Below are 18,757 nucleotides of genomic sequence, written 5' to 3'. Positions count from 1 at the left end.
AAAAGAAGTCAAACCTAAAAATAAGAGAAGGACAGGTTAACCCTAAGTAGGAAAAATATTCTTTTTGTGTGTGTATGCAGTGCTGAAATCTGAAGTTTTTAATAGATTTGATGTTAATATTAAATATTGGGATACATTTAATGTTAATAAGTACCCCTGTAACAATGGATAGTGTGTATGATTTTTTTAAAAAAACAAACCTTTAAGGTCATATGGTAATGATACTTCTCAGCTATTACCTGTGAATACACTTAAAGCTTAGCACAGCAGAAAGAATATTACAAACTTGGTCTGCTGTATAAGAAGAAAAACTGAGGTACACCACCTCATGAATTTAATAACTGAATAGTGGAATAATTTCCCCTAAACCCTTAAAGGGTAAGAGCCATTGAAACCTGGCCTGCCTATAGAAAGGAAAGCCAGTAGAGATAAGGAGGTGTTAGTACTGTTATACAAAGCACTGGTGAGACCTCATCTGGAATATTGTGTGCAGTTCTGGTTTCCCATGTTTAAGAAGGATGAATTCAAACTAGAACAGGTACAGAGAAGAGCTACTAGGATGATCCAAGGAATGAAAAATCTGTCTTATGAAAGGAGACTCAAAGAGCTTGGCTTGGTTAGCCTAACCAAAAGAAAGCTGAGGGGAGATATGATTGCTCTCTATAAATATATCAGTGGGATAAATACCAGGGTGGGAGAGGAATTTTTTAAGCTCAGTACCAATGTGGACACAAGAACAAATGGATATAAACTGGCCATCAGGAAGTTTAGACTTGAAATTAGACAAAGGTTTCTAACCATCAGAGGAATGAAATTCTGGAACCGCCTTCCAAGGGGAGCAGTGGAGGCAAAAGACACATCTGGCTTCAAGACTAAGTTTGATAAGTTTATGGAGGGGATGGTATGATGGGATAGACTAATTTTGGCAATTAATTGATCTTTGACTATTAGCGGTAAATATGCCCAATGGCCTGTGATGGGATGTTAGACAGGGTCGGGAAGGAATTTTCCTCCAGGGCAGATTGACAGAGGCCCTGGGGGGTTTTTCGCCTTCCTTGGCAGTGTGGGGCATGCGTCACTTGCTGGAGGATTCTCTGCACCTTGAAGTCTTTAAACCATGATTTGAGAACTTCAGTAGCTCAGACATAGGTTGGGGTTTGTTACAGGAGTGGGTGGGTGTGATTCTGTGGCCTGTGTTGTGCAAGAGGTCAGACTACACGATCATAATGGACCCTTCTGACCTTAAAGTCTATGATTCTATGATTCAGTCAGCAAGGATATTTGTGAAAGGAAATACTACATTAGGCAGAAAAGAATTAACAAGCATTTTAACTGTATTTCAGAAATGCCAGTCTGTTAACAGGGAAACATCCTTAGGTGGTAAAGGCACATTTAAAAGCAAAATATGCATGACACACAAGGTGTATCTGTTGGTGGGAATAAAAGGATGGACATAAAAAGTTTTTAAAGCACAAAGTGAAATTACCAAGGGGAAAAAAGGGTATGTAAAAATATGGGTTACTAAAAGAATAAGACTTGCCAATTTTTACTTCTTAGTTAACTTCCAGCATGCGAGCCCAGCTGAATGCACCTGGGTGTTATATGAGATTGGATATAAGGAAAGAAAGGCCCAGTGACGGTATAGCAGCCCTAATACTGTCTCAGTGTGAACTACTGAAAGCTATTGGATTTTGCCTGGCAGCCAGGAGGGGTGGCTAACCTAAAGAAAATGCTCCCAAGAATTGTATTGAACTGCTTTGGGTGGAAGTGGATTAGAAGTTGGAGTGCTGGATGCTACTAACATAGAGGTATTGGCAGACAAATGAAGTTATGCTATAAATGTTTCTGTCATATCATAGCAATTAGGGGATGTGATTTCGAATTTCATGTACCCAAATTTAAATATAGTCAGTTAAAAGTATCTTATACTTTGTATTCTATTGTAAAACATGTGCCCCTTGGAATGGATTTATCTGCTTTACAAACATTGCTTATACACCCTGATTGACAGAACCAATTACATACTGCAAAACAGGAAGGGTACAGAGTCATGGTTACCATGAATCATAATGCCAATGAAATTAAATTGGTATTTGCAAGAATTGACCAGAACCTGTCACACCACTGGTGGGAAGTGTTATTGGGATGGTTCCCCACTGGCACAGGTATCCTGAATTTGGCCCTACACCCCATCATAGTAATCTTGGGGTGCCAAATAGTAGTGTTTTTTGTTACCAGCCTAATGACATGCTGGATATGGTGCAAAATCTGGCAATTGCAAGTCCCCCAACAGATGAGTCAGTGGTTACTGCCACCGGCACTTGTACCCCCGGGTAAGGAACATATTGAACTTGTTGCCCCTCCCTCAACTGGGAAAGGAGGCTAAGGTGATCGCTTGTCAATTGCTATGCTGGTATGCTAAGTATGGGATGCCAACAAGAAGATAATTTGCTCGGTCTCGGCTGAGAGCCTTGAGCTTTCGTTGGATCTCAACTCTGGCGCATCCAGAAAAGGTGTGACAGTGATCATGTAAAGGCCCCCTTGTGTGAAAGGTGACCTTTAAGGAGGAGAAACTGTATGGAGAGACTTTGGCAAACCAGTGAAGTGCCTGAAACCACTATGGCTTATTGCTAAAAGCTGCCAAGTCAGCAGGCTGTAAATTAGCCAAGTCAGCAGGTTTAGCTAATCTGTTGCGGACATGTGTATAAGTGCTTGAGACTAAGTAAAGTTTAGCTTTAAGTGAAAGCACTCTTATGTTGTCCTGTTTGTGCCAGCTATCTGTCGGTCAGACAGCTGTGTCTCCCCTGATTTATTTCCTGACACCACCTCGCACAGAGTAAAAGTTACCAAGAGCTTTGGGTTGAAAGAACCCCGGGTAACAACCAACACCACCCAGCACCCACATGCAATTTATGGTAGGTTTTCATGAGCGGCAGAGCAGAAGGACAAAGTTATTTTACAACCATAATCTCTTTTACTGTGTGTTTAAATATATGTCAAGGGTGTTCAGAACTCTGGGTAGGCATTCTTTTGTGAAGAATTTTAAATCTAAATAAATAAATAGCCAAAATACAGAGGGCAAAAAGTTAAATTACAAAACAGCTCCCAGCACCTTAGTAGTATTCACAGATATTCCAAAATCTTTCACTTGATCCATGATTTTTACTTCAGAAGGACAGGATTTGGAAGTAAATCTGTAATTACTTAGATTGAACTTGTCACGCAGGCCAGTGAGCTCTCATTCATACGTTTTAGTTTAAATGGTAATTATAGTACTTGAGTTAAATCCTCTGGATATCATTGGGTTAATTGCCCCCTCAATATAAATTACTTTTAATTAGACAAACTCTGTTGGCTCTAATTTGTATTTTGTCCGCTTTATTTTTTTTTAATTCATTTCACCCAGTGTTCATAAATATTCATGTATTTTTTTTCTTCAAGTTGTTTGGAAGCTGCTCCCCCAACCCCTCCCCCCCTCCAGTACTATTTTCTTAAACTGGAGAATAAGCATGCAGTGCAATATAGAATTTCACTATGGAAGCTCCATGTCCATGAGTGAAGTCTTTGTCAGTTACTGAATTAACTTTTAATTGCTTTCCTATTCCAGTTTCAGGTACTGTTTGAATAATTTATTACAAATGGGGGCTTTTCATTAGAGAAGAGACAAACTGAGTAAAAATATTTCATTTCACCTAATGAATCAAATACTTCCCACTCCACCAAGGATAGAGATGACCCTACACACAGAAGAACCACTAGCAGAGCAGTAGCATGGCAGTGCAGTTGCTAGGCACCAAGCTATCAGATTGAACATAGAATCACATAAATGTAGAGCTGGCAGGGACCTTGAGAGTTCATCTAGGCCAGGCCCCCATCTTCAGGGAGGACCAACTAAACCTAGACCACCCCTGACAGGTGTTTGTACAACCTGTTCTTTAAAACCTCCATATATGGGGATTCTACAGCCTGGCTTGGATGCCTATGCCAAAGCTTATCTACCCTTATAGTTAGAAAGATTTTTCCTACTATCTAACCTAAATCTCTTTTGCTGCAGATTAAGTCCATTACTTCTTGTTCTACCTTCAGTGGACATGGAGAACAATTGATCACCGTCCTCTTTATAAACAGCCCTTATCAGACTTGTAGAATATTATCGGGTCCCCTCTCTCAAGGCTAACCATGTTCACTTTTTTTAATCTTTCCCTGTCAAGCAGAAAGGACTGGTGGAAAACCCGTGGAACTTTTTGATGGGGATGTTATGAAGGCCAAAATTATAACTGGTTCAAAAAAGATTTAGATAAGTTCATGAAGGATAGGTCCATCAGTGAATATTAGCCAAGATGGTCAGGGATGCAACACCATGCTCTGGGTGTCCCTAAGCCTCTACTGCCAAATGCAAGGATTGACCAACAGGTGATGGATCACCTGATAATTGCCCTGTTCTGTTTACTGCCTTTGAAGCACCTGGAATTGGCCACTGTCGGAAGACAGAATGCTGTGCTAGATGGACCATTGGTCTGACCCAGTATAGCTGTTCTTATGGTTGCTTATGATTACCATTGGCTTCAGTGGACACAAAATTCCACCCATATATTTTACTGTGTGGGAGGATGAAGTTTAGAAGAAAAATGTAGATTTTTGCCTATTAACTCTGAGATAGTAAGGTATTATCATTATTATTTATTATCTGTATTACCACAGTGTCTAGGAGCCCTCGTCATGGACCAGGGCTATATTATGCTAGGTACTGTAAAAACACAGAACAAAAAGACAGTTCCTTCCCTAAAGAGTTTACAGTCTAAGTACTAGACAAGATCTACCAGGTGGATACTAACAGAAAGAGGACTACAAGGAAACAAAGCGACTTTATTGGCCGGCATGATAGGCAGTGGTGTGAGCACACCAGAAGACTAACCATTATGAAGTGTTTTGTAAGCATCATGGGAAACAAGTTTTGAGGAGGGTTTTGCAGGAGGATGCTGAGTTCATTTTGTAGATGTTTACGGGGAGCTCTTCCCTATCTGGAGGGACAGCATGGGAGAAAATTTAATAAGTTATTGAGGCTGACATCATAGGCCCAATCAGAGGTGAGAGTCAACATCTCTATAAGCAAATGACAGATGATAGGGTGGGAATAGTTAATGAAGGGCCTAGAAAATGAAGATAAGCAGTTTATCTACGTGTTAGGGAAGGGGGGCAGTGGAGAGATGCAAAGAGAGGGATGACGTGATCAAAGCAACAGCTAGGAAAATGATCATTGCAGAAGCATTCTGAATGGATGTGATCAGGGCTAGGTTTTAATGTCAAGGCCAGAGAACGGATAGAAAGGCCATATCTTCGAGATGCCATGCATAAAAAAACAACAAGATATAAACAGACTGGCTATGACATTCTAGAGAGAGACCTGAGTCTAAGATGATGCCCAGGTTTAGGGCCTGAGTGACAGGCAAGGATGGTGATGTTGTCCACAATGATCAAGAAAGGAGGTAGCAAGGAGTACTTGGGGGAGAGAGGAGAAGAGATTAGGAACTCTGTTTTAGCTATGTTGAGCTTCAGCTAACAACTAAACATCCATAAGGAGATGTCAGAAAGACAGGTTGAGACAATTTAGCTTCGACACAAGGAGACCAGTCTGGTTTAGGTGCAGAAGTTCAAGCACTGATGGACTGGAAGTCACAAAAAGTCTGAGTGATAGAGGGTGGAGGTGGACTGATGGGTGGTGCTGGAAGAGCAAAGGTGACAGTCAGAGAGGGGGAACTCAACAACAGAGATATCACAGAGGGAGAGAGAGGGAGAGAGAGAGCAGTGCTAGACACTATATGTGTCATAGGGATTAAGCCCTCTGCACCACTTTATAAACATTTTCTGCTAAATTGATTCATGAAGTAGTATAATATTTCCATGTTATTAATGATGGCATTTTCAAAACTGAATAACAAAGAGGGCAACTGAACCTTCTCTGAAGAATTACACACTCGAGGGCTGGTACTTTAGAAAATTACATCGTTCTAAGGGGACACTCTTCAAAGAATTACATCAGACGTTGAACAGACACTGAAAGATCCCTATTTTATTACTGGTGCAACACAGTGGTGATATTAAAAGTCTTCATCTCCTCCCTCGCATCTGATGTTAGAACAGACTCTCATATTTCACAGCTCTGTCAGTATAGATGTGAGACTCATATTGCTGTTTCCAAAAAAGGCTGGTTACTTGTTGGGTTTCTTTTTTAATACTGATAAATTAAACTACTTCCATGGGGCCAAGTCCTGAGGTGATTCTTCAGGGTTTTTTTCTGTTTTAAGTAAAAACTGATGAAATACCTCAAGAATGGCCTTTTATGGTTTTCCTGGAACTCTAAGGAGTTTCCAGTGTGAGAAATAGAATGCATAGATTCTAAGGCCAGAAGGAACCATTGTGATCATCTAGTCTGACCTCCTGTATAACACAGGTCACAGAACTTCCACAAAATGATTCCTAGAATGTAGCTTTTAGGGAAAAAATCCAATCTTGATTTAAAAATTGTGAGTGCTGGAGAATCCACTATGACTCTTGATAAATTGTTCCAGTGGATAATTACTCTCACTATTAAAAATTGACATCTTATTTCCAGTCTGAATTTGTCTAGCTTTAGTATCCAGCCATTGGCTCATTGTATGCCTTTTTCTGTTAGACTGAAGACCCCATCATCAAATATTTGTTCCCCATGTAGCATTCTAGCCCATAATCAAGTCACCCCTTAACTTTCTCTTTGTTCAGCTAAATAGATTGAACTCATTGCATCTATCACAGTAAGGCATGAGTACTTTAGTGTTCTATCTTATTTTCTTATTTTTTTTCTTCCCCCTTAGTGCACATATTTCTTTCTCTGTTATTAAAATCCTTTGTGTCTCCTCCACCATTCCCTTTCTTGTTATTATAGTGGTACTCAGTGCAGATGAGGCAATATTTGATAAAGCTCAGGTCAGTCACATTCAGATAATAAGATATAATAATGTTAGATATCCCTGGCCCAGTGAGCAAGAGTTAGGAATTCATGCTTCACTGGAAGTCTATTCCATGAGAGTCTAGACTTCTTAAAAAGAGGAAATGAAGGGAAAACATATTGGGTCAACCAACAGCAGGCATAAGTGTGGTGCAACTCTTTACTAACATGACTTTACTAACACAATGTCCTGCTAGGTTCAATGAATGGTGTGTGCTTATCAAGACAGTGTTTCTAAAGGAGCATCAAAGAAGGCATTTTGTGGGGCAGAAGGAGGTTCTCAAAGAAGTGTCAGGATGCTCTGAAGTGATAGTTGCTTTCTAGAGAGTAAAATGCTCTTTATTTTTTGCTTTGCCTATCTGTAACAATTCCATCTCAGTAAGACGTTGGCCTGAAAAGAGCTTCATGAAACACATGGCTATGTTTACAGTCATGCATTTTCACTGGTCTTCTGTTGTTTGTTGTCAACCTTGTTTGACAGCACAAGATATATAAATAAAGCAACATGTATCCGATATACAGTGACATATAAGTTCTAAATTGGAGATGAGCCCCTGCATAAACCAGATCCAACTTTCCTCTAGTTTGCCCCACAGTGGGGCGAATTAAAATGCCAGATTCAGACTCTCCTGAATTTTGAGCTTTGAAATCCAGATCTGTGCTAAGCTGTTCCAAATTTCAGACCACTTGGAACTGATGGGCCAGATTCTCAGCTGGTGTAAACTAGCATCGTACCATTGGCTTTAAAGTCTACCATGGTCAATCTGTTTCCTCCTACCAGCATTAAATTCTTACCTCTATTCAATCCAGTGGTGACTGTTCCCACTGACTTGAACAGGAGCAGGGTCAAGCCCTAAAGGCCTAATCAATGTGAGTTTTTAGAGCAGGTCATAAGTTCTATTTTATTTTTTTAAAAAAGCCTGAAATAGTATCAGAGGGAGAGAGAGAGGAAAAAAAACCCAAGAGACAGAGAAAGCATAGGTATCTGAACTTGATGACTTAGAGCAGTTTTGGGACTGTAGATCTTTCTTGCTGATGGCTTTTCCCATCTGTACTTCTGCAGACTAGTGATTTATATTCCAAAATATTTTATTTATCTGCACGGGGCTCCATAAAGACTAGTTTTGAACTTGCTGCGTTTTGTTTTACGATTATTGTTCTTGCTGTTTTACATATAGATAAACACAGAAAGGACTGTTTTGAATTATTTGCAGCAATTATGTTAAATCCCAGTTTTCCATGCATAATGTTATCTGTACTCCTGAGGACCATGATAAATACTTTTAATATTCTTTAATGGGTTACTGTTACAAGAAATTTTGCACTGCCACAATAGAGATAGCATTAAATTAAATTACAGTGCACACAATTAAATAGAATAATGAAAAAAATCAGACTTGAAACAACAGCTCTTTGGAGCCCTCTGAAATTCGATTCCTTGATAAACATAATAGGAGAAGCTGGTGAGTAGAATTTAGATAGCTAAGGTAGATATTATTGTGTTCATAATATCTCCATCGGGGATTAATGTTCTCTTATTCAGGGACATTGATTAGCCTCTAGATTATTTTTCTGATTGATTACTGTTGTACTGTAGTGTCCCTTCTTCATATATCCAACCAGAATCAATATAACTTATAGCTATAACTTCATCTTGGCACAGTTATGGTGCAATCTGCAGTAATTTGTGGTTTCTCAATAACAGTTTTAAAGAAAATGTGCACAGTCTCTTACTTCTGCTTGTAGCCATACATTACTAGAAAAAAAAATAACTTCCTTGCATCTTCCCTGAAGAAGAGAAGTATTACTTTTACATACATTGTGAAATCCAGGGCTGGAAATGGCCCACCTGATGATCACTTTAGATAAGCTATTACCAGCAGGACAGTGGGGTGGGAGGAGGTATTGTTTCATATTCTCTGTGTATATATAAAGCCTGCTGCAGTTTCCACGATATGCATCTGAGGAAGTGAGCTGTAGCTCACGAAAGCTTATGCTCTAATAAATTGGTTAGTCTCTAAGGTGCCACAAGTACTCCTTTTCTTTTTTGCGAATACAGACTAACACGGCTGTTACTCTGAAACCATTCTTTTGAATATGACTTTAGCAAAAAAAAGCAATATATTTTTCACTAATCAGACAATATTTGAAAATATGTTTTTTTCTTTTCAATTATTTTTACTGGAGATAGGCTTGAATTGAATCCTTAGGTCTGGTATGAACTCAGAAATAGGAGTCAGTAGGAACCCAAGTTATAGTCCTGGTCCAGTTGGTGACCTGCCTCATGGCTTTGGAAAAATGACTTCATTTCCCTGGGCCTTGGATTTCCCATTGTTAAAATGATTATAAGAATACTTACCTGGTACCTTTGAGGGTGTTGTGAGCATTAATTAGTTAATACCTACAAACTGCTTTACAAAAGCTACATATTAGTACTACTATTAAATCAAAAAAATTGTGAAGCTCAGGTCAAGTGGAATGTTGTGGCTGGCCCTGTTCTTCATAAATTGCTGATCACCCCAGGGCAGGACACCCTGCCTTTAACAAAATGTACATCTAGTTCCCAGTGTTGAGACTTGGGCCCATGTTTATTTTTCATCCTACTTTTATCAGTTTTTTTCCCCAAACCTTCTTTTTTTATTGGCATAATATTTTATCCACACATAAGGCTAGTTCCTCAGCTGGTGTAAATCCACTGCCTTTATTTACAATTTGGAAATGCATGTGAGCAAGAAGGTCAAAGCTGCATGCCAAAGACATCCTACCATGGGGCAGTGCATTGTCTATTTAATACCTCTGTCTTAGAGCATTCTGTCTTCCTAAAGTAGGGGCTCTCAGGACAAATTATTCGGTGATCTCAAAGTGCAGCTACCAACTCTCGCTGTTTGCTGCCCTAACACTTTTCCTTATAATACTTAATTAACTTTAGCAAAAGCAAATAAATATGCATATATACACATTCAAATCATTGTAATTTATTTATTGCTGGCCAATAAGTCTGTTGTGAAATGTGATGTTAACAAACATACAAGTATCAACATACAAATGTTCACAATTGACTTACTCAGCCCTGGCAAGCCTGGGGACAAATTTAGCCATGGATGGGGGTGGGGGGTGGAGGGTGAGAGTCCGGGGGAAGCAGCTGGGGCCAGGGGAAACAGCAGGAGGCTGGAACCTGAAGCCCTGCAGCTGGCGGACGGAGCCCGAAGCCGCATGGCTGAAGCCTGCGGCCTGCCGCCGCATAGCCAGAGCCAGGATCTGGCACCCAAAGCCCCGCGGCCAGAACCTGTCGCCCAGCCACCCCAGGACTGAAGCCCAAAAGCCTGAGCCCTGCTACCCCTGGGAAGATGGGGAACTCACCGGTTGCCTGCTCCTCCAGCGTTGTGCCCCAGATGTCCCCTCCTGGCAGCCCCAGAAACCAGCATCAAGATGGTGCATCCAGGAGCACCAAGGAGGGAGTGCTGCCCCCCCAAGTCACAGGCCAGGAGGCTGTGGCTGCAAGAAAAGCCCCTGATGGCCACAGTGCCGTATTTGTGCAGCTGATGTCCATGTAATCCCAGTTCCTGGGGGCATAGTTGGTATTGCCTTTAAGTTATTTTTTTCCTGCTCTGGTGCCAATCTACTCATTCCCCTCCTCTTCCCACCACCCCTCCCCCACCCACCAAAAAAACCCTACTAGAAAGAATCCTATTTAACTAGCTGAGATTGTTTGGGATTAAGACTCTTAATTTTCCCCCAACACCTAGACCTTGATCTCACAAAGCACCTAAATGAAACTTAAGCATGTTCTTAACTTTAAACACATGCCTCACTGAATTTTGGCCTAACTGGGAAGTTACTATGCTTGTTATGATGTGCAACTGCCATCAGAGTGCCCCTTATGTTGGGATGTGGGGTTCTAGCACTCTGTTGCCCCCTTGTTCATCCTGATTCCACAATGGTTTGCTACTTCTGTGGCCTCCAGACAGATCACGTCTCAGTCCATTCCTTTCTCTTTTTGCAGAGTTAACAGAAACGTCCAAAATAAAAGAACACAAAGTATAGTGGCCACCAAGCTGGCCCTAGGCCACTGTCTGGAACACATAGCTCTTGGCCTCTTTCGCTCTAGACACCTGTGCTTCCCATCTTGATCTGGGAAGAGGTAGGGAAACCGAGGCCTATCCTCTCCTCCGTGTTCCAGCTCTGGGGCCCTGTTTTAAGCAGCTGAGGATTTTCCTTCAATCCAGAGGTCGGAGAAGCTCACCTTGATAGATTCTCAAGGCCAGAAGAGACCATAGTTATCATCTAGTCTGACATCCAATATAACACAGGCCACAGAACTTCCCCAAAATAACTCCTAGAGCATATCATTTAGAAAACATCTAATCTTGATTTTAAAATTACTAGTGATGGAGAATACACCACAGCTCCCCTGTTCCCTTGCTGGTTTCTGCAAGGATTACCCTGAACGTGGGCCTGAGGTTTGAAGACAGGTGTGTGTGCCAAGGCGCCAATGGCACAGGGGGAGCTCGAGCATCAGCAGGGGTTGAGGAGGGTGGGGGGCAGACATAGATCAGCCCCCATAATATTTCCATTGTGTATGCCTCAGCCCCCTGTGTCCCCCTGGTTCTGCTGTCCCAGCCTCAATCTCTTTGCAGATTCCCTGGCCTGCTTCTATCTTTGCCCTGCTTGTCAGTGTCTTCACCAGCCTGCAGACTCCTGCACCCCCACTGTCATGGGGTACGGTCACCAGTTAGGGGCACCTCCTCCTGGCTGCTCTGGGGAATAACTCCACTCATGTCTGACACCCGCTTCAGCCACTCATTCATCTGCCTTGCCACCTCTCTCTCTCTCACTGTGACTTGGCCCTCTGGCCAGGTCACTATAATTCTTCCCTTCCTGGGTATCAAAGTCCTACTGGATGATCATCTTAGGCAGTCTTCTCCACTATCTGGTCTGTGCCTCTTCCCCAGTGGTTGGCAGGGGAACCCAGGCCCACCCATTACCCCAGGTTCTGACTGCGGCAACCCTAGAATCAGCAGACAAGGTCTGCAGTGTCCCAAAACTAGATACTGTTGCCCTAGGCTTCTCCTACTTCACATCTGTATGGCTCTTTCTCCACCCTTTTCTGGGTATGCCCTTTATGCCAGGCCAGGACACCAAAGCTTCTGTTCTTCCCCTGGTTTCCTCCTTTACTGCTCTATAGCTAGAAAGTGCGTGTAGGACCTCCACACCACAGTCCCTCCTTCCACTGCCAACTTCCTTGCTTTATCATAGCCCCACCATTTCCTTCTTACCTGGGCTCCAATCAGGGGTTGCATATCCAGCCCAGTTCCAGTATGATATGGCTTATCAAGTTAATTGGCCCCCCTCTCCATCTCATTTACCCTTCTGAGGCTGGTGTAGGGTGAACATTCCATCACAGCCACCTTGAATTTGTTCTTCCTCATGGCTTCTTCTTAGCCAGTTACTCAGGCGCTTCCTTGAAACTGCTTCCAGGCTCTCTGGGAGCAGCTGGGGTGGATTTTGAACTGTCCCTTTGTCTCTTGCCTTAGAGCAATCTGTATCTCCCTCTTTCAGACAGAAATTCCCCCAACACTTCTCCTTAAAGCTAGCGTTTACTTTATTAAGGTATATCTGGACTGTTGCTGTCATTAATTTGGTTCTTGGATTATTTATATTGTTTGAATTTGCATTTCACTGTAAGGTTTTTGCTTCTATTCTTTATTCTCATCCCCCTGGTAAGCTCTTTTATATTATAAAAGGAAGTCAGTGCAGTTTCTCACATTTTTGGAAGCTTCCTCTTTCCATACCACAACCCTTATATGACCTATAATATGGGCCCATTCTCCAGTGGCTAAGGATCAGGATCTGTGGTAGTAGAACTGAATACCTCTTACTCCAAACTCCATTATCATTGTCCTGAGCCCTTGCCACAAGACAGTGCTGAAAGTGAAGAGCAAGTGATATGAGGTGCTTCCGTTCACTCAGACTGGGAACAATTTCCAATTTTGCTTAAGTTTTGAGGTTGTTATCAAGATTTCCAGTATTACTTTTTATTCTCTTAATATCTTGCCCAATTTATTCATGAATGTACTCGCATGCCATCCAGGTGTTTGCCTTTGGCTGTATTTTGACAGCTCAAGTCAGAGTCACTACTTATTCAAAGGAGTGAGCTTTTTTCATGAGGAAAAAAGGGGGAGAATTAAATAGGAGGAAAAAACATTCATTTGCAACTTATGGTAGCTAGATATGAGAAAGTATTTTATAAGGAAATGAGTCACCAAAATGAATGAAAAAAATGATAGGTTGTAAAAATTTATTCTTAATTATAATTTTCAGACAGTTCATCTTAAAATTTAGTAAGTAAATTGCTTAACTGTACTTAATATTTAAGTTCATGTACAAACGAGAACTACAGCACCTAGTGACACTCATTATTATTTTCTGCCCATATTCCTAATTGTTCTAGGTCCCTTTTTATTAGTTCTCTGTTCCTCCAAAGCAGCATGAACTTGAATATCATATTTAAAGAATAATATAGAGGCGTGTTATTTTTAGGCTACTTCACCTGAATGTTGCTGGCAGAATATCAATTCAGGCATACATAATTTAAATACTGTGCTCTCAATAGCTTAGGCTTGACACAGATAACCAGAGATGTTTGATATGTCTTTCTGAACAATGACAGTGCCAAGGAATTTTGAACAATGTGGGGCAACACTAAAAAACAAATTGAGACAGACACCTTTCTGCAGAATATAGAGATTGTAGGCTAGTGTAAGATATTCAGGATAGTATGAGATAAGTGTATGAAGGATAGTTTACTTTCTTGTGGATTTTCATATAAATTATTAAACAGAAATTGTTCTTTAGCAAATATCATATAATCAGCCTCTTAATAAAATAACGGTGACATAAAGACAACTTTATAAAGTAGCATTGTTACTGACAGCAGATCTAGCAATAATAAAATAAACAATGAGCAAATCTGCCTGATTAACAAAAGGTCCAACACTATCACTGACATGATTGCAGTATATAACCTATGTTAGAAAAGAATGAAAATTTGAATTTCTTCTTCTAATGTAATGCCAGCTCCTGTTTCTGGCTGTGTTTCATAACATGGGTAGTAGAAATATGTGCTCTGATTACTGATTAGACTGATTAGAGCCATGATGTTTGGAACTGAATCCAAACTTCCCAAAGTCCAAATGAGTTCTGATCAAAGGTTTTGGTTCACACTCTTCTTTCCTACCTGTAAACCAGTGTTTGTGGTATCTAGTGAGCAAACTAATTTTTTGGTCACCTTAGCTAAATCTGGCAACTTGGTTTTGCTGTACGTGTTTGCGAAAATGCAGAAATCCACTGGTATAGACTGATACGGATAAATGGGGTTCTCTAATCTGGGTGCTTTTCAACTGTCATGATTGCACATGCCTGTGGTTTTGATGTGGATAAAGCAGTCAGTCAGCGGTGAGGATGCTTAGCCTGCTATACAATTTCTCCTATTTCTCATTGCTCACCAGCATGTTTTGTAATAGAGAAACATGTATTTCTTTATCTCAATAGACTTGCTGGACATATATCAACTTCTGCAAGCCTGTTATTTCCTGCTTCAGAAGAGGCTCCAAAATCAAAGTAACCTGGAGCTGATACAGCCTTAACTTATGCTATGACCTTTTAGTATTAATGACCACTGTAGTTCCTTGCAGAGTTTAGAATTCATATGGACTGTGTTGCATGCCCTTTCATCAGTGTGACTTAAATATCCCATTCTGTAGTGTTCCCAGTCTTTTCAGTCTGCTGATTTTTTTTGTTTTGTTTTGATTTTCATAAAATGTTGTTTACCAGCTTTTTGAGCGTGGGTAAATATTTTGCCAAATATTCAGTGGTATTCAGTTATGAGCTCTTGTGTGTCTACAGGATACATGGTGGATATGAATTGGTAGGATGTCTTCCTGGTTGAGATTGAAACCCCTTTGCTGTTCTCTGATTACTTGGCTCTAGCAGCCTAGTTCTTTAAAAGTGAAAGCATTTTGCCAAGTTCTTATAAGCTGTCAGTGTTCATTTCCAGAATAAGACTGATAAAGTGGGCAATGTAGATCACACAGCCGGTGTTTAGAAACACTTTTTGCATGCCCATGGTAGTCTTGTTAGCAAGACCTCATAAAATTAAGTGCCATTCCAATTAAAGCTGACACAGCAGTTATTCAGGATTCATAGCAGTCACTGAGTCATCCTTCTGTGAACTCCTCTGTCAGAATCACATAATAAGCTGTCTGCCAAAGGTTGTGCAAGCCCAATTTAATTCACAGAGCTTGTAGTTTCATTGAAGAACTTAAATATCGCCATTTAAAACTATGTTGCATATTGGGACATAATGGTTCCTTCAAGCATTTCATGCTTTAAAATATAGAGATACAAAGTTGCGTTATCTGGTTTGGTCAAGAGGGCATCACTTCTCAATTGCTGTAATTCACTATTATATGTAAAAAGACTCATGAACAATCAGGGCTTTTAAGGAAAGATTATAACATTCCATAAAAACCCTCACACTGGTAAATGTTGAAAACGCTGGAGAAGAAGAGGGTGGTGCTGATGATGATCAGAAGGCATGTGGTCTGCTGGATTAAGCACAGAGAATTTAAGTGACTACCAAAGCAATACGGCAAGGTAGCTCCAGAAGCAGTGTGAGAAGTCATATCTTCTGATTCCACCTGTGCCTATTCTGTTGGGCAACATTGACCCCAGGAAAGGCACTTAAGTACTTGAAGCCTCAATTTTCCTATAGGTAGGATGGGAGACAGTGATTTTTACTATACATACAATCTGAATATATACAGGATTTGAGATGTCCTCGGCCATATGTATTAGCATTATTTCATGGAATAGAAAACTGAGGTTCAGAAACATTAAGCAAGTTGCTTGTGGGGCAATGGTGGCACAAAGGAGTGGGCCTAGGCATGGGAACCAGCAGCCCTAGGTTCAAATCCTAATACTAATTTGCTTAGTGATTTGGGACAGCTAATGTCTCTTTGGAGCACATTCATTACAAAATAATATTGGTAAAGTGCTGTAAAAATGCTACATATATTATGGACAATCTGTGACAGAGATAAGAAGAGAATTCATGACCTCCTGCTCCCAGCCCTGTCATTTGGACACCAAACTATCAGCCTCCTTTGGCAGATTTAACATTTTTGTTTTAAACAAACTATTTCATTATATGAAAATTTTCCCAGCTTTGCGCATGGAAAAAACAATAGCCAGCAATCATAGAAGCATTCAGGCACAGCACCATCTACTCAGTTCTGAGTACAGAACATCCAATTTTCTTGAAACCTCAAAATAATTTAAGAAAATCCAAATATTCAAAAGAAAAAAAACTGACCTGCTTTACTTCTGAACAGTTCTCCTCTTTAAATCTGGGTAGAAAAGTACACACATTCATACATGCAATCCATCTGAGGAAACAGAATAGGAATAGATATATTCTGTATACTATTATACCAGATCCTTTACCTGTGTACCCATTCACACCAAGGTCTCTCCCTCCCTCTCAAAAGAGATGGAGAGAGAAGTTAATTTGCATACATAAATATTCAACTTCTTTGTTGTTTGTGAAAAAGCATCATGCCAAGATATCCTGTAATTATGTTACAGTCCATATCATAGTCACTCTTAATTAACCAAGTGTCAACACCTTAAGAAATCCTCCTTGAGGCATCAAGATTATATAACACTATTATAATGCAGCAAGAGGCTGCCACAATAAGTCATGATGATAGGATTTAGCAGATCTGCTACAAAGACCTTTCACACATTTACATGATTCTACAATTCCACAATGGCATTCATGCCCTAAAAAGAATCAAACACAGAATCACAGTAGCATGGGGGGATTGTCAGGGTAAGTCACTGGTGAAGATTATAACTATAACCAAAACTATACAAATATTTTTTTTAAATTAAATAAAGATTTGACTGCATCCTTTCCCCCTGAAATGAACAGAGGGAACACAGTTTTAATGTTCCAGTGAATGTGCTTTGAATCTCCCTGGTTTAAATGAAAACTATAATTAGATTAGCTATTGAAGATTCCAGTCTCTGGTGTTCTCTCTTAAATAAGATGTACATTAAGAGTCTGAACCAAATTCTGGCTTATCACATTAAAGTCCCCAAAAATGTTGTACACATGAATAATCGGTTGGGTATTATAGTTACTGATTATGAGGATGCACACATATTCTGGCCATGCACTCTTGGCCCTACTCTTCTGTGCTTCTCTAAGATTGCTCTCATGGAGAACTTGCTGACAACCTCCCTGCAGATTTTAGGCAGAGACAAATTTGGGGCAGAAGATATCCACTCCATGCTTTCCTCTCTGTCCATGCATTTTCTTGACTGTGCTTATGCACACCTATCAGCTAGAGTGTAGTCCCACTACATAAGGTCATTTCACTATTTACATAAATACTCCACATATTTTACCATTTAGATTTTCTCATATTCATGTTTTTTCCCCCCACTTTGGGAGTCATGATTTCAAATCACCTGGCAAAGGAACAGAAGAGAAGCATAGAATCTGAGGATTGGTGCATTCACAGGTCCATTAATTAACATACAAAACCTATTTAAATATTATAAAAATAAAAATGCACATTATAATCTTTTAAATGTTGCACTTCTTTTAAAATTGTACATGCATGCATCTCATATCTTCTCTTTTGTAAAAAATAATCATTTGGGAGCACACCCCACCTTGCTATAGTAAGATTAGTAGCAGAAGGACAGAGGGGTAAGGAGTTTCTGACTCATGCCTCCCTTCGAAGAGGGTAAGGCTTCAGGGAGCTGCATAGGGGCAGAGGGTGAGGATAGCATTGGATATCTCAAAAATTAATGGGGAAGAGGCAAACAATGAATGAATTGTCATGCTGTATCATGCCTCTTCTGTGTTAGCTTGCCAGTAATATTTGAGCAATCAACTTTTACTAGCAAAAAAGATTTACAGAATACAAATTTAAGTCACATCCAGCAATGTTCACAGACACCCACTTTTAAGTTTCCCCATGCATGTGCCAAAAATGCTTGTGTGTTCATCCAGCTAGGGAACAGAAACAATACCATGTGGCCAATCACAACTAGATCAATAGATGCTAAGGCCAAAAGAGACCATTCTGATCATCTTGTCTGACCTTCCATATAGCATAGGCCAATGAACTCCCCCAAAAATAATTGTGAGTGATGGAGAATAAATTGTTCCAGTAGTTAATTATTCCTTGTGGATTTCTGCGTCTCTGCACATCTGCAGAATTTATGTCCCCTGCAGATTTCTTTGCTTCCCCACAAAAAATGACGTTCTGACAAGGATGCAAAAGAAAACCACAAAAACGGTTATGTGACCCTCCCCAGCACTATGTTTTGGGTGCCCAGGGCAGCCAGCAGAGAGGTAAATCACTGTGGGGCAGGGGGCAGGACTAGGGAAGACCTGGCCGGTGGCTCCTACCCTGCACCAGGCTCAGCTGCTAGTCCCGGCTCAGCTGGGGAGGATGGGATTTCCTCTTCCCCTGCATGGCATCCAGGGATGAGTCGGCCCCACCCCCAGATTTCTCCCCCAGCTGCAGGAAACTCTGTGAACTCCCCTCACTCGCTTGCTGCACCCATCACTCCTCAGCTGTACAGGGAGCTGTTCCCCCATCTGCCCAACCCCTGTACATCCAGACCCCCTCATACTCAGACCCTTCCTCCAAACCTCACTCCCCTGCACTCACACCCCCCCATCCCAAAAAG

The 18,757-nt window shown here is 40.8% G+C and overlaps 1 protein-coding gene across 5 annotated transcripts in view; it reads left to right on the top strand.

Moving 5' to 3' along the window:
- Nucleotides 1-18,757, top strand: part of KHDRBS2 (KH RNA binding domain containing, signal transduction associated 2) — a 572,210-nt gene that overhangs the window by 236,746 nt on the left and 316,707 nt on the right. The window lies entirely within an intron of this gene.

Source organism: Lepidochelys kempii, chromosome 3 (assembly GCF_965140265.1).
Source record: "Lepidochelys kempii isolate rLepKem1 chromosome 3, rLepKem1.hap2, whole genome shotgun sequence".
Lineage (NCBI taxonomy): Eukaryota > Metazoa > Chordata > Testudines > Cheloniidae > Lepidochelys > Lepidochelys kempii.
Note: the sequence above shows the minus strand (reverse complement) of the source record. Positions and strands in the feature narration are given on the sequence as shown.